The sequence below is a fragment of the Triticum urartu genome, chromosome 2A (genome assembly GCF_056163025.1).
Source record: "Triticum urartu cultivar PI428250 chromosome 2A, HENAU_Tu73, whole genome shotgun sequence".
NCBI lineage: Eukaryota > Viridiplantae > Streptophyta > Magnoliopsida > Poales > Poaceae > Triticum > Triticum urartu.
In genome coordinates, this window is record NC_141874.1 from 719215322 (window position 1) to 719231940 (window position 16619).

A 16619-nucleotide genomic window follows, 5' to 3' on the forward strand; every position below is an offset into this window, starting at 1 on the left:
GCGGAAAATGGGCATAGATCCCTCGAGGATTAAGCCCACCAAAACGACCTTTAAAGGCGTAATACCAGGTGTAGAGGCCAGCTGCACAGGCTCAGTCACACTTGAAGTGGTCTTCGGATCTCCGGATAATTTCGGAAGCGAGGAGTTAATCTTCGACATAGTCCCGTTCCGCAGTGGTTATCATGCACTGCTCGGGCGAACCACATTTGCCAAGTTCAATGCGGTCCCGCACTATGCATACCTTAAGCTCAAGATGCCAGGCCCTCGAGGAGTAATTACGGTCAATGGAAACACCGAATGCTCCCTCCGAACGGAGGAGCACACAGCGGCCTTTGCAGCAGAAGTACAAAGCAGCCTCTCTAGGCAGTTCTCCAGTCCGGCCATTAAATGTCCGGACACCGTCAAGCGCGCCCGGAGTAACCTACAACAAGACCGCCTGTCACGTTCCGAGCAGGCGTAGCAATGCGGCCCCAACCCCAACCCTCGCAAAAAGGCGACGCCAGTACTTCGCGTCCATAACTACGCTCTGGAAATACCATGGGCATAGGGGGAGGGGCACCATCACGGCACGCCCAAAACACGGCTTCAACCGCACCAGGGGCTGCCGATTTTTTACTTTTTTCTTACTTTCAGGACTCTACTCTTCGGAAGGCTTGTTCGGCAGTCCAACTGCCGCACAAACGATGCAAGAACCAGAGAAGCAGACAAGCCATGCCGCATTATGGAAATCCCAGGTGGTCTCTATCACAAGCAGTATACCTGTTCCGCATACTATTCCGCAGCTTGCCCCTAGAGCAGACATGCTAAATAGTCCAACTTTTCGTTTATCGCATTACTTGTATCGTTCTGCTTTGATCACAGCTATTTTAATGAACAATGCATAGATTTTGTCCATTTTTTGCATTACCTTATATATATATATACGTTCCTTAATGACATGTTGCACCCGTACACTTGGGTACGGCCAAAATACGCCAGGGGCTTCAGTTCCCCTCAACATGGTGTGAGAAGTCCAAACACTTTCACAAGTGCGGCGCCCCGAACTTATAGCATTATATGCATCAGCTCCGAATCATGTCTTGGGTCAATGGTTGGGTTTGCCCGGCTCCTATGTTTTGGTGCCTTACGTTCCGCTATATCGGCTAAGGTAGCACTAGGAGAACCACTGCGAGTGTGCCCCAGTTGAGCTGGGCCGAGCACCTCAGTGGAAAAAGCTAAAACTGACTGTCATGATGAAGCGAGAGCTGGTCGCTGTTCGAGAGGTTTTTTCGAGTCCCTAAAGACTTATGCCGCTTCGGGCGAGGAGTCGGCTCTGTCCGGCCAAGGCGTGGATAGCGCCCCGAACTCGGTCTTCCGAATACTAGGGGCTTCGCCAAAATTTAAAATTATAGAATTCTATGGCTAAGTGAGAGTGTTCACGCATTATAGTCTGATTGCCTCGTTCGTTGGGCTGAGCGCCTCCCTCGAAGGACCCAAATATGGGAAAAAGAGCGCCCAGGTTTATCCCCGAACACCCCAGCACTAGCGGCAAGGGGGCAGAAGCCGACGACTCGCCATCTCTCAGTATTGATAAACAGCCGCACAGAAGGTAATATTTTAAATTCAAGCAGCATTGCTTAGCGCATATGAACAAGTTTTCAGCGCATAGGATAACACGAGCGGGTTTTACTCAAAAAATACATCCTTGGTACATTCATCCGCAACAAGGCGGGCACCCTTCAGAACATCCTTATAATAATTCTCGGGCTTGCGATGCTCTTTCCCCGGCGGTGGCCCGTCCTTCACAAGCTTCTCTGCATCCAGCTTGCCCCAGTGCACCTTAGCACGGGCAAGGGCCCTACGGGCACCTTCATTGTAGACGGAGCGCTTGATGTCTTCAAGCCTTGGACAGGCCTCCACCAGCCGCCGCACCAGCCTGAAATAGCTCCCAGGGAGGGCCTCTCCAGGCCACAGCCGAACTAGGAGGCCCTTCATGGCCTATTCGGCCGCCTTGTGGAGCTCGACCAGTTGCTTCAGCTGGTCGCTCAGGGGCACGGGGTGTCCGGCCTCAGCGTACTGAGACCAGAACACCTTCTCAGTCGAGCTGCCCTCCTCGGCTCGATAGAATGTGGCGGCATCGGATACACTCCGGGGAAGATCTGCAAATGCTCCTGGAGAGCTCCGGATTCGGGTAAGTATCAAGTAACTCACGTTTATATGTTTGCTTTGCATAAAAAATGCCTTACCCGCCGCTATCTTCTTCACCTCATCCAACTCCCGGAGGGTCTTCTGGGACTCGGTCTTGGTAGACTTGGCATTTTCTATAGCCGCCGCGAGCTCGGACGCTCGCGTCTTCGAGTCAAGCTCCAAACTCTCATGTTTCTTCATGAGAACCTGGAGCTCTTGCCGCACCTTGCCAACCTCAGCCTCATACCTCTCCCGCTTGGTGCGCTCCGCGGCCGCACACTTCTCGGCCTCGAGCAGCGCTTGCTTAAGGGTCGCCACCTCGGACGTGGCCCCTACAATAGCCATGTCAATCCTGTCATTTTTTGCAATTGCGCCTTTTTTATATGCATATTCAAATAGGGTATTTCTTACCTTCCTTCTCCTCGAGCTGCTTCTTGGCACGCCCGAGCTCTTGCTCGGCCTTCTCGAGGCTCTGCTTCAGCACGTCCACTTCCGCAGTCAGTGCGGCGGATGCTAGCAGAGAAGCTTGCATACGCATATTGACTTCTTTTGTTAGACTCCTGCGAATTCTTTGATCCTCTATTCGACTTTTCTTCCCGAACGCCCAACAGAGCATCAGGGGCTACTGTCTATGCGGTAACATTATTTAAACATTCTTTACTTACCTCAAAGCCTGTTAAAAGGCTAGTGCAAGCTTCAGTCAGTCCGCTCTTGGCGGACTGAACCTTCTGGACCACCGCACTCATAATAGTGCGGTGTCCCTCATCGATGGAGGCACCTTCGAGCACCTCCAACAGATTATCCGGCGCCCCCGGTTGGACAGGGGTCACCGGCACGGTGGGCTTGCTCCTCTTGGAAGGAGGTCGTCCGCCTGACTCTGGAACCTCTGAAGGTTCCGGAGCGGCGTCCGGCCTTGAGCCGGACTTAGAGCCCTTGGGGGTTTCATCCCCCTTACTCCTGGAGTCCGGGAGGTCGCCTTGCGGCGCCTCCAGGACCACCTCTTCCCGGCTTGGAGCCTGTTGGGACAACACTTCGGTGTCGTCCGCAGGGCGGGGGGATGAAGCCGTCGGAAGCGAGTTCACATCCGACGGGTCCAGTGAGCCGCTCGACGATGCGTCGAGCCGGTCTTTGGGTGGGCTGCATAAACATATTCGACATAAGGGAAAGCTGTGCAAAAAACGAATACTATGAATTACTCCGGTATCCAGACACTTACGATTTCGCCAGGGGCTTGGCCTGGGCGGCCACTCCTCTTCGTCGTCGACGACGTCGGTGGAGCAGTCCGGAGGAAGGGTTTTTCCCTTCTTGGACCCTCCGGCCTCCTCAAAGAGGGCGGCCTTCCTTTTCTTCTCTCCTCCCGCGGGAGGGGGAGAGGTCTCTTCTTCTTCCTCCTTGTCTTCACGAGAGGAAGGCGCTTTGGGACCGTCGGATGACGAATCCGACACCTCCTGGCGTCGGGCACTCTTTCGAGTCCCCGTGGCCCTTTTCGCGGCCTTCTTCTCCGGCACCACATAGGGCGCCGGGACCAGCAGCTTCGCCAAGCGAGCGTCCGCTGGGCCTTCGGGCAGAGGAGCCGGACAGTTGATCTGTCTGGACGTCACTACCCAATCCTATCAAAGATAAGGGAACTCAGATCCCACATAGAGTCAAACTATGAAAAACTGATACCCTGTAAAAAGACAAAAACAGCTTACCGCATGAGCGTGATGCTGAGTACTGAATCTGCGATCCTCGGCAGCGGATGCGGGAGCCTCGGCGCCCTTGAAAAGCATCCTCCAGACATCTTCGTACGTCGTGTCGAAGAGCCTGTTAAGAGTTTGATGCTGCGCCGGGTCGAACTCCCAAAGGTTGAAGGCCCGTCGTTGACACGGGAGGATCACGCGGACGAGCATAACCTGGACTACGTTGGCAAGCTTGAGCTTCTTGTCCACCAGGGTTTGGATGCATGTTTGGAGTCCGGTCAGCTCCCTTTTTTACCCAAGATAGGCCTGTCTCCTTCCAGGAGGTGAGTCGCGTAGGGGGGGCGGATCGGAACTCAGGGGGTGCGACCCATTCGGCGTCGCGCGGCTCGGTGATGTAAAACCACCCTGATTGCCACCCCTTCAGGGTCTCCACAAAGGAGCCCTCGAGCCACAGGACGTTGGCCATCTTGCAAACCATGGCGCCGCTGCACTCCGCCTGGCTGCCGCGCACCACCTTCGGCTTGACGTTGAAGGTCTTTAGCCATAAGCCGAAATGGGGGCGGATGCGGAGGAAAGCCTCGCACACGATGATAAACACCGAGATGTTGAGGACAAAGTTCGGGGCCAGATCGTGGAAATCCAGGCCGTAGTAGAACATGAGCCTCCGGACAAATGGATGCAGAGGGAAGCCCAGTCTGCAGAGGAAATGGGGGAGAAATACCACCCTCTCGTGGGGCCTAGGAGTGGGGACGAGCTGCCCCTTTACAGGGAGTCGGTGCGCGATGTCGCTGGCCACATATCCGGCCTTCCTCAGCTTTTTTATGTGTCCCTCCGTGACGGAGGAGACCATCCACTTGCCTCCCGCTCCGGACATGACTGGAGAAGGTCGAGGTGGTAGTGCGGACTTGGGCGCTGGAGCTCGAGTGCGCAAGAATGGATAGGCAGAGGAGGAAGAAGGCGTGGGTGAAAAGGTGGATCCTTATCCCCTTATATGGGTGGACGCGGTTATGTGTCCCCACCAGCCTGGTAAAACTTGCTTATCTCCAAGCGCCGTAATCAAAGGCGCGGTTGGGTTACCCACGCCCGTATTGATGAGAATCCCGAAATGAGGGGACACGATCTCTGCTTCAACAAGATGTGCCAAGGAAACCGCCTCGCACAACGCGCTGAGGTGGGATAATTAAATGGATAAAGGCTTGGCCGTGGCGTGTCGCACCACGGAATACGTCAGCAGATTAGATTTGTGTTAATATTATTATTCTCTCTATGGCAATATGTGGAAATTTATTTTGCAGAGCCGGACACTATCTTTGTGTTCAAAATCTTCTATGAAGTACTTGGAGGAGGAACCCGCCTTGCAATGCCGAAGACAATTTGTGCACCAGACTCGTCGTCATTGATGCCTGGTTCAGGGGCTACTGAGGGAGTCCTGGATTAGGGGGTGTTCGGATAGCCGAATTATACCTTCAGCCGGACTCCTGGACTATGAAGATACAAGATTGAAGACTCCGTCCCGTGTCCGGAAGGGATTTTCCTTGGCGTGGAAGGCAAGCTTGGCGATACGGATGTTCAGATCTCCTACCATTGTGACCGACTCTATGTAACCCTAACCCTATCCGGTGTCTATATAAACCGGAGGGTTTTAGTCCATAGGACAACATACACATCAACAATCATACCATAGGCTAGCTTCTAGGGTTTAGCCTCTCTGATCTCGTGGTAGATCAACTCTTGTAATACCCATATCATCAATATTAATCAAGCAGGACGTAGGGTTTTACCTCCATCGAGAGGTCCCGAACCTGGGTAAAACTTCGTGTTCCCTGCCTCCTGTTACCATCCGGCCTAGACGCACAGTTTGGGACCCCCTACCCGAGATCCGCCGGTTTTGACACCGACAGTGTTCCATGCCTTTCATTAATGGAAATTGGAATCTAATATTTCCTTCCTTCATATCAATAATTGCACCAATCATTCTAAGGAAAGGTCTACCAAGAATAATAGTACATGAAGGATTGCAATCTATGTCAATAACAATAAAATCTATGGGCACATAATTCCTATTTGCAACAATAAGAACATCATTAATTCTTCCCATAGGTTTCTTAATAGTGGAATCCGCAAGGTGCAACTTTAGAGAGCAATCATCAAAATCACGGAAACCTAACAAATCACACAAAGTCTTTGGAATCGTGGAAACACTAGCACCCAAATCACATAAAGCATAGCATTCATGATCTTTAATTTTAATTTTAATAGTTGGTTCCCACTCATCATAAAGTTTTCTAGGGATAGAAACTTCCAATTCAAGTTTTTCTTCATAAGATTGCATCAAGGCATCAACGATATGTTTAGTAAACGCTTTATTTTGACTATAAGCGTGAGGAGAATTTAGCACGGATTGCAACAAGGAAATACAATCAATCAAGGAGCAGTTTTCATAGTTAAATTCCTTGAAATCCATAATAGTGGGTTTAGCAACATCTAGGGTTTTAATTTCTTCAATCCCACTTTTATCAAATTTAGCATCAAGATCAAAAGATTCAGAATTCTTGGAACGCCTTCTAGGTAAAGGTGGATCATATTCAGTCCCATCATTATCAAGATTCATATTGCAAAACAAAGATTTAATAGGGGACACATCAATAACTTTTAGATCTTCATCATTATTTTCATAGGAACTAGAAGAACACGCTTTTATAAAGGCATCTTTCTTAGCACGCATCCTAGCGGTTCTTTCTTTGCACTCATCAATGGAAATTCTCATGGATTTGAGAGACTCATTCATATCATGCTTAGGTGGAATAGATCTAAGTTTCAAAGGATCAACATCAAGAGCAATTCTATCAACGTTCCTAGCCAAATCATCAATCTTAAGTAATTTTTCTTCAATCATACCATTAAAATTCTTTTGCGAAGTAATAAATTCTTTAATATTAGAATCAAAATCAGAGGGCATCTTATTATAATTTCCATAAGAATTGTTGTAGGAATTACCATAATTATTAGAGGGATTACTAGGATAAGGCCTAGGATTGAAATTTCCTCTATACTCGTTGTTACGAAAATTGTTCCTACCAACAAAATTCACATCCATAGATTCATTATTATTCTCAATCAAAGTAGACAATGGCATATCATTAGGATCATAATAAACACTCTTATTAGCAAATAATTTCATAAGTTCATCCATCTTTCCACTCAAAACATTAATTTCTTCTATCGCATGCACCTTTTTATTAGTAGATCTTCAGTATGCCATTGAGAATAATTAACCATAATATTATATAGGAGTTTAGTAGATTCTCCTAAAGTAATTTCCATAAAAGTGCCTCCCGTGGACGAATCTAAAAGATTTCTAGAAGCAAAATTCAATCCGGCATAAATTTTTTGTATAATCATCCACAAATTTAAACCATGTGTAGGGCAATTATGTATCATTAATTTCATTCTCTCCCAAGCTTGTGCAACATGTTCATGATCAAGTTGCTTAAAATTCATAATATCGTTTCTAAGAGATATGATATTAGCGGGAGGAAAATGCTTAGAGATAAAAGCATCTTTGCACTTGTTCCATGAATCAATACTATTTTTAGGCAAAGACGAAAACCAAGCTTTAGCACGATCTCTAAGCGAAAAAGGAAATAGTGTCAATTTAACAATATAATTATCCACATCTTTATTCTTTTGCATGTCACACAAATCAACGAAGCTATTTAGATGGGTAGTGGCATCTTCACTAGGAAGGCCGGAGAACGGATCTTTCATAACAAGATTCAACAAAGCAGCATTAATTTCACAAGATTTAGCATCGATAAGAGGAGCAATCGGAGTGCTAATAAAATCATTGTTGTTGGTATTGGTGAAGTCACACAATTTAGTATTATCTTGAGCCATCGTGACAAGCAAGCAAACTAACACACAAGCAAACAAAAAGAAAACGGACAAAAGGAGGCAAATAGAGAAAGAGAGGGAGGATAGGGAGAGAGGGCAAATAAAACGGCAAGGGTGAAGTGGGGGAGAGGAAAACGAGAGGCAAATGGCAAATAATGTAATGCGGGAGATAAGGGTATATGATGGATACTTGGTATGTTGACTTTTGCTAGACCTCCCCGGCAACGGCGCCAGAAACCCTTCTTGCTACCTCTTTTAGCACTACGTTGGTTTTCCCCGAAGAGGAAGGGATGATGCAGCAAAGTAGCGTAAGTATTTCCCTCAGTTTTTGAGAACCAAGGTATCAATCCAGTAGGAGGCTACACGTGTGTCCCTCGCACCTGCACAAAACAAATAAATCCTCGCAACCAACGCAAATAGGGGTTGTCAATCCCTATAGGGCCACTTACGAGAGTGAGATCTGATAGATATGATAAGATAATATTTTTGGTATTTTTATGATAAAGATGAAAAGTAAAGTAAAGGCAATGTAAATAGCAAAGTAAATAACTAAGTAGTAGGAGATTGATATGATAAAGATAGACCCGGGGGCCATAGGTTTCACTAGTGGCTTCTCTCGAGAGCATAAGTATTCTACGGTGGGCGAACAAATTACTGTTGAGCAATTGACAGAATTGAGCATAGTTATGAGAATATCTATGTATGATCATGTATATAGGCATCACGTTCGAGACAAGTAGACCGACTCCTGCCTGCATCTAGTACTATTACTCCACTCATCGATCACTATCCAGCATGCATCTAGAGTATTAAGTTAAAAACAGAGTAACACCTTAAGCAAGATGACATGATGTAGAGGGATAGACTCATGCAATATGAAGAAAACCCCATCTTGTTATCCTCGATGGCAACAATACAATACGTGCCTTGCTGCCCTTATTGTCACCACGAAAGGACACCGCAATATTGAACCCAAAGCTAAGCACTTCTCCCATTGCAAGAAAGATCAATCTAGTAGGCCAAACCAAACTGATAATTCAAAGAGACTTGCAAAGATAACCAATCATACATAAAAGAATTCAGAGAAGATTCAAATATTATTCATAGATAGACTTGATCATAAACCCACAATTCATCGGTCTCAACAAACACACCGCAAAAAGAAGATTACATCGAATAGATCTCCACAAGAGAGGGGGAGAACATTGTATTGAGATCCAAAAAGAGAGAAGAAGCCATCTAGCTACTAACTATGGACCCGTAGGTCTGAGGTAAACTACTCACACTTCATCGGAGAGGCTATGGTGTTGATGTAGAAGCCCTCCGTGATCGATGCCCCCTCCGGCGGAGCTCCGGAACAGGCCCCAAGATGGGATCTCGTGGATACACAAAGTTATGGCCGTGGAATTAGGGTTTTGGCTCCGTATCTGATCGTTTGGGGGTATGTGGGTATATATAGGAGGAAGAAGTACGTCGGTGGAGCAATAGGGGGCCCACGAGGGTGGAGGGCGTGCCTGGGGGGGTAGGCGCGCCCCCCTACCTCATGGCCTCCTGTTACGTGTCTTGATGTAGGGTCCAAGTCTCCTGAGTTGTATTCGATGAGAAAATCACGTTCCCGAAGGTTTCATTCCGTTTGGACTCCGTTTGATATTACTTTTCTTCGAAACCCTAAAACAGGCAAAAAAAATAGCAATTCTGGGCTGGGCCTCCGGTTAATAGGTTAGTCCCAAAAATAATATAAAAGTGGATAATAAAGCTCAATAATGTCCAAAACAGTAGATAATATAGCATGGAGCAATCAAAAATTATAGATACGTTGGAGACGTATCATCTGTGTCATCATAATCATAGTTCATGACTTCATCAGCTCGGTCGTCCTGATCGAATATCTTATCATCACCCTCCCCGGTATTGTTCAGATATTAGGAGCCGTCATCTGCTTCATTCAGATCATCTGGCCTGGTAGGGCTACGTATGATCTCGAACATGGCCTCTTCTCCCTCTCTGCCGGTATTGTCCACCATAGCTTTTATTTAACACTAATCCAGAAGAAATATAAAACAATTTAGTATTCAAATTACAATGCATGGATGCAATCACTAAGGAAAAACTGAATCATATAGTACATAATATGCATCGTCTCGAATAATATATAATCTCGAATACATCGTCTTGAATAATATATATAATCTCGAATACATCGTCTAGAATAATATATCATCTCGAATACATCGTCTCGAATAATCACTAGCTAGGTAGCTAATAAATATCGAATACTACAGAAGAATCACGTGGACACCCAAAGAGAAGGAACCATCAAAGGATCATATCTCCGGTCATCTGCCCAAAGAACCTGCCAGGTATTGGAGAACCTGACGTCCATAGCAGCCATGTAGCGATGGACGTGCTCGTCCTCCTCCTTGACACAGCGACGCACCACCTCCGGCGGGGCCGGCTCCCTCTGCACCGAATGTGGCCCACGTGAACACCACCAAAGGAGATCAGGGTCGACGACGGGACCCGGGTTCCTCACCAAGCGGCAAGCCCCTGAAGGTAGCACCTCCCAGTGCCAGCCCGGCGGAGCCCAATCCCGAACATGGGTACTCTGAAGCAGGACGTCGTCGCGAACGGGTCGACGGCGAGGATGCGAGTCGGGCATCGTCAAGAAAAAAATACTATATGCCGCAAAAGTAACATTTTTTAAATTATTGGATTGTGATTTCTTATATACAAATTTAAAAAATGCTATCATTGCATATGTCAAAATTCTATATGCAATTTCATACTAATTAAGCATCTAACACTAAAAACAGAAAAAATAACTTCTATACATCCATTAAAAAACAGAAAAACAACATTATATAAAAAAAATCCATACTTATTAAACACTAATTATATCCATCTAACATGCATTCATACATATATACTAGTGAAAAAATAATAATCTAAAACATGTAAACTAATTAAACATACAAAAATATGTATATACTAATTAACTTGAGGAAATGTGTGTGTGTGTGTGTTCATCATGCTTGTGTGTGTATGGGCTCGGGGAGGGGCGGCGGCCATGGTGGCCGCCGGGGGCGAGGGAGAGGGGATAGAGGGGGGCTCACAGCGGGGCGACGACGACGGCGAGGCAACAACGACCGCGAGGCGACGGCCGGGGGCGGCGACGTGACGGGGGCGGCGACACGGGGTCGGGCCGGGGTGGCGACGGAGACGAGGGCGGCGACGGCAATGGCGCGCGGCGGGGGCGGCGACGGGGACGGCGCAAGACGGGGACAACATCGATCGATCGGGGCAGGCGTTGCTTCGATGGGGAAACAGAGGGAGAACGATTTTTTTCAAGTGCTGCTTATATAGAAGGCACCTTTAGTACCGGTTGGAGCCACCAACCGGTACTAAAGGTGTGTTTTGGCCAGGCGAAGCGGCGGGAACCACACCCCCTTTAGTACCGGGTCGTGGCGCCAACCGGTACTAAAGGCCCCCCTTTAGTACCGGCTGGAGCCAAGACCCAGTATTAAAGGGTGTGCGCTGCCAGGCGAGGGGCGCAGAAGTTTAGTCCCACCTCGCTAGCCGAGGGGCACTCGCACCTGCTTATAAGCCCCGACGCCGCTGTTGTCTCGAACTCCTCTCTGAAGTAGGCCTTCTGGGCCTACCTCTGCTGCGATGTCCTGTTGGGCCTACTAGGCTAGCAGGCCTGCATCCTGGCCCAACTAGAATTTGGGTTTCTAGTCGTATGCAGGCCGCTGTGGCCCAGTAGGTGGGCTTTTTTCATTTAGTTTTTTTATTTTTTATTTTCTGCTTTATTTATTTTTAGTTGTTTTTTGCTGTATTTTGAGTTTCTTTGTGAATATTTTTGCTTTAGGTACAAAAGATTACAAACTTTCTGTTAGTTCCAGTAGTTTTCAAATTTGAATAGTTTAAATTTTGAATTATTTGAATTTTGAATTATTTGAATTTTGTGTGAATTACTAGTTTGTGAATAACTTAACTTTGAAAATAGATTTTTTAGCGATTCTTTTTTCTTATATTTAATATTAGTGTGTTTTATCATTATATTCAATTTGGTAATGCTTAGGTTATTTAAAAAATGAAATGCCTTTGTAATGGATGAGTTTTTGTCCGAAACCTTGATACTTCGAAAGAGATTGTCCATTTTGTACACGAAGTGCATCCAGTTTTTGTGGTAACCCTCTCTACTTTTTTGCACATGCTATGTGGGTGAAATTATGATACCATGCCAACTTTCAACCTTTTCTGAGTTCATTTGAAATGCTTTTCAATTTCAGGGTCATTTAGCTGAAAAAATCGGTAAATGCGTGAAAGAATTTGTTTGCACATAAAATTTCTTCGCGTTTCAAATGCCAAAACACATAACTACCCTAACTATTACGGAGATTCCCTCCTGGGTGTGAAACACAGAAGAAAGTGATGATAGTCAAGCCGATCACATCCCAGATCTTTGGGTGTGAAACTTTTTCTTCGCGTGTGTCCCTTTGCGCCGTAGCCATGGAAAATCTTCATCATTTAACTGGATGCTCGGGTCAATATTCACTGTGAATGGAGCAATTTCATCAAACTTTTCATAATCTTCGGACATGTCTGTCTTGTCATCCACTCCCATGATGTTTCTCTTCCCAGAAAGAACTACGTGGCGCTTTGGATCATCGTATGATGCATTCGCTTCCTTATCTTTTCTTTTTCTCGGCTTGGTAGACATATCCTTCACATAGAAAACCTGTGCCATATCATTAGCTAGGACGAATGGTTCATCTGCATAAGCAAGATTGTTGAGATCCACTGTTGTCATTCCATACTGCGGGTCTTCCGTTACCCCGCCTCGTGTCATATTGACCCATTTGCACCAAAACAAAGGGACCTTCAAACCACGTCCATAGTTAAGTTCCCATATCTCCTCTATGCAACCATAATATGTTTCCTTTCCCGTCTTGGTTGTTGCATCAAAGCGGACACCACTATTTTGGTTCGTGCTCTTCTTATCTTGGGTGATCGTGTAAAATGTATTACCATTTATCTCGTACCCTTTAAAAGTCATTATATTCAAAGATGGTAACTGGGACAGTGAGTACAGGTCATCTTCAATAGAGGCATCATGCATGGTACCTGTCTGCAACCAGCCGGCGAAACTCCTGGTTTGTTCACGTGTAATCCAGTCATCAGACGCTCCGAGTGTTTGGAGCGTAGAAAATTCTTGTGTTCGTCCATATACGGAGCCACCAAGGCGGAATTCTGTAGAACTATGTAGTGTGCTTCAGTGAGAGAATGTCCGTCCATACATATTTTTTGATTCCCTCCTAGCATGCCTTTTCCATCCAGTCTGCCCTTATGCCGCGATTCAGGAACACCAATCGGCTTAAGGTCAGGAATAAAGTCAATACAAAACTCAATGACCTCCTCATTTTCATGGCCCTTAGAGATGCTTCCTTCTGGCCTAGCACGATTATGAACATATTTCTTTAAGACTCCCATGAACCTCTCAAAGGGGAACATATTGTGTAGAAATACAGGACCCAAAACGTTAATCTCTTCGCATAGGTGAACTAGGACGTGTGTCATGCTGTTGAAGAAGGATGGTGGGAACACCAACTCGAAACTGACAAGACATTGCACTAAAACATTCTCTAACCTTGGTATGATTTTTGGATCGATTACCTTCTGAGAGATTGCATAGAGGAATGCACATAGCTTCACAATGGCTAATCGAACGTTATCCGGTAGAAGCCCCCTCAATGCAACCGGAAGCAGTTGCGTCATAATCACGTGGCAGTCATGAGACTTTAGGTTCTGGAACTTTTTCTCTGCCATGTTTATTATTCCCTTCATATCCGACGAGAAGCCAGATGGTACCTTAATACTGAGCAGGCATTCAAAGAAGATTTCCTTCTTTTCTTTGGTAAGAGTGTAGCTGGCATGACCCTGATGTATGATGTCTTTTCCATGCATACGTTGCTGGTCCTCCTGTGCCTCGGGTGTATCTTTTGTCTTCCCATACACGCCCAAGAAGCCAAGCAGGGTCATGCAAAGATTGTTTGTCATGTGCATCATGTCGATTGCAGAGCGGACCTCTAGGTCTTTCCAATAGGGAAGGTCCCAAAATAGAGATTTCTTCTTCCGCATGGGTGCGCGTCCGTCAGCGTCATTCGGAACAGGTTGTCCGCCAGGACCCTTTCCAAAGACTACCTTCAAATCCTTGACCATATCATGTACATCAGCACCAGTATGGTGGCGAGGCTTCGTCCGGTGATCCGCCTCATCTTTGAAATGCTTGCCTTTCTTTCTTACGGGATGCCTGCTCGGAAGAAATCGATGATGTCCCAAGTACACATTCTTCCTACAATTGTCCAAATATATACTATCGGTATCATCCAAACAGTGCGTGCATGCGCGGTATCCCTTGTTTATCTGTCTTGAAAGGTTACTGAGAGCAGGCCAATCATTGATGGTCACGAACAGCAAGGGCTTTAGGTCAAATTCTTCCCCCATGTGCTCATCCCACGCACGTACACCTGTTCCATCCACAGCTGTAAGAGTTCTTCAACTAATGGCCTTAGGTACACATCAATGTCGTTGTCGGGTTGCTTAGGGCCTTGGATGAGCACTGGCATCATAATGAACTTCCGCTTCATGCACAACCAAGGAGGAAGGTTATACAAACATAGAGTCACAGGCCAGGTGCTATGGTTGCTGCTCTGCTCCCCAAAAGGATTAATGCCATCTGCGTTAGACCAAACCATGCGTTCCTTGCATCATCTGCAAACTCCTTACCGTACTTTTTCTCGATTTTTCTCCACTGCGACCCGTCAGCGGGTACTCTCAACTTTCCGTCTTTCTTATGGTCTTCTCTGTGCCATCGCATCGCCTTGGCATGCTCTTTGTTTTGGAACAAACGTTTCAACCGTGGTATTATAGGAGCATACCACATCACCTTGGAAGGAATCTTCTTCCTGGAGCGCTCGCCCTCGACATCACCAGGGCCATCACGCCTGATCTTATAGTGCAATGCACCGCATACTGGGCAAGCATTCAAATCCTCGTACTCACCACGGTAGAGGATGCAGTCATTAGGGCATGCATGTATCTTCTACACCTCTAACCCTAGAGGGCAGAAAACTTTCTTTGCTTCGTACGTACTCTCGGGCAATTCATTGTCCTTTGGAAGCATATTCTTTATCATTACCAGCAACTTTCCAAATCCCTTGTCAGATACACCATTCTCTGCCTTCCATTGCAGCAATTCTAGTGTGGTGCCCAACTTTTTCTTGTCAGGTTCGCAATTCGTGTACAACAATTTCTTGTGATCCTATAACATGCGCTTCTACTTCTTCTCCAAATCACTTGCGCAGTTTCTCTTTGCATCGGCAATGGCCCGACCTAGATCATCAGCGGGCTCATCTGATGCCTCTTCTTCAGCTTCTTCCCGCATTGCCGGCTCAGCTTCTTCCCCCTAATGTTGTGTCATCGTATTCAGGGAACCCATCATGGCCAGGATAGTTGTCGTCGTCCTCCTCTTCTTCATTGCCTTCCATCATAACCCCTCTTTCTCCGTGCTTGGTCCAAACATTATAGTGGGGCATGAAACCGGACTCAAACAGGTGGACGTGAATGGTTCTTGACTTAGAGTAATTGTTATCATTCTTACAGCCAACACATGGACAAGGCATAAAACCATCCGCCCGCTTGTTTGCCTCAGCCGCAAGCAGAAAAGTTTGCACGCCATTAATGAACTCGGCAGAGCATCGGTCATCGTACATCCATTGTCGGCTCATCTTCATTACACAACACCAAAAAGACCAAATTAATACAAGTTCATACATAAAGTTCATACAACACTTAAATGCAACAAACAAACAACTCTCTAGCTAAATAATTTAAATGCAACAACAAATGCGATCAAGATCGCAACTAAGGTAACAATTGATCCAACAACATAATGATACCAAGCCTCACTATGAATGGCATATTCTCTAATCTTTCTAATCTTCAAGCGCATTTTCTCCATCTTAATCTTGTGATCATCGACGACATCGACAACATGCAACTCCAATTCCATCTTCTCCCCCTCAATTCTTTTCAATTTTTCTTTCAAATCCTCATTTTCTCTTTCAACTAAATTTAACCTCTCGACAAAAGGGTCGGTTGGAATTTCCGGTTCACATACCTCCTACATATAAATATCTATGTCAGCTTGATGGGCATAATTTGTCAAAAACACGAAATGCAACAAATAGTTTTAAAAGAGAATATACCACATCTGAATCATAACTCGGATGAGGGTCGACGGGGAAGGATATCAAAACCATGGCACTATGTATAACAAACAACGTACGGGTAAGATAATTATGCGAGTAACTATATATCCAAATCACACAAACATCAATTTTTTATATAAAACATTCATGAACAAGAGGCTCACCACAAGGTGGTGCCAGCGACGGGACGGTGCGGGCGATCGACGGTGGTTACGATGGAGATTTAGAAGGCACTAAGTAAACCACACCTACATATGCAAACTAAGTGTTATTTTTGACCTCAAATTGCATATAAATCAAATACTAGCACATATATATAATTCCTCCCAAATTACTAAACTCACAAATCAATCACTATATGCAAGAGCTAATCTAGCAATGAGAGATGAAAGGACAAAGTTGCTAACCTTTGTGATCATTTGAATGGATGGGGGCCTTCAAATCTTGTCAAATTTTGGGCAAAATGTGTGATGAGCTTGAGAGGAAGAGGGGAAGAACAGAGAGGAGAGGGGAAAGGGGAAGAACAGAGCGATCTCGGGTGGACGAAGGGTGTATGTAGCATGACCTTTAGTACCGGTTCATGATACGACCCGGTACTAAAGGT

The 16619-nt window shown here is 46.0% G+C and overlaps 1 protein-coding gene and 1 pseudogene across 1 annotated transcript in view; both read right to left on the bottom strand.

Annotated features, from left to right (window-relative positions):
• Positions 1 to 16619, bottom strand: part of LOC147987118 (uncharacterized) — a 125222-nt gene that overhangs the window by 83170 nt on the left and 25433 nt on the right. The window lies entirely within an intron of this gene.
• On the bottom strand, positions 12193 to 15523 carry LOC147987119 (uncharacterized; annotated as a pseudogene).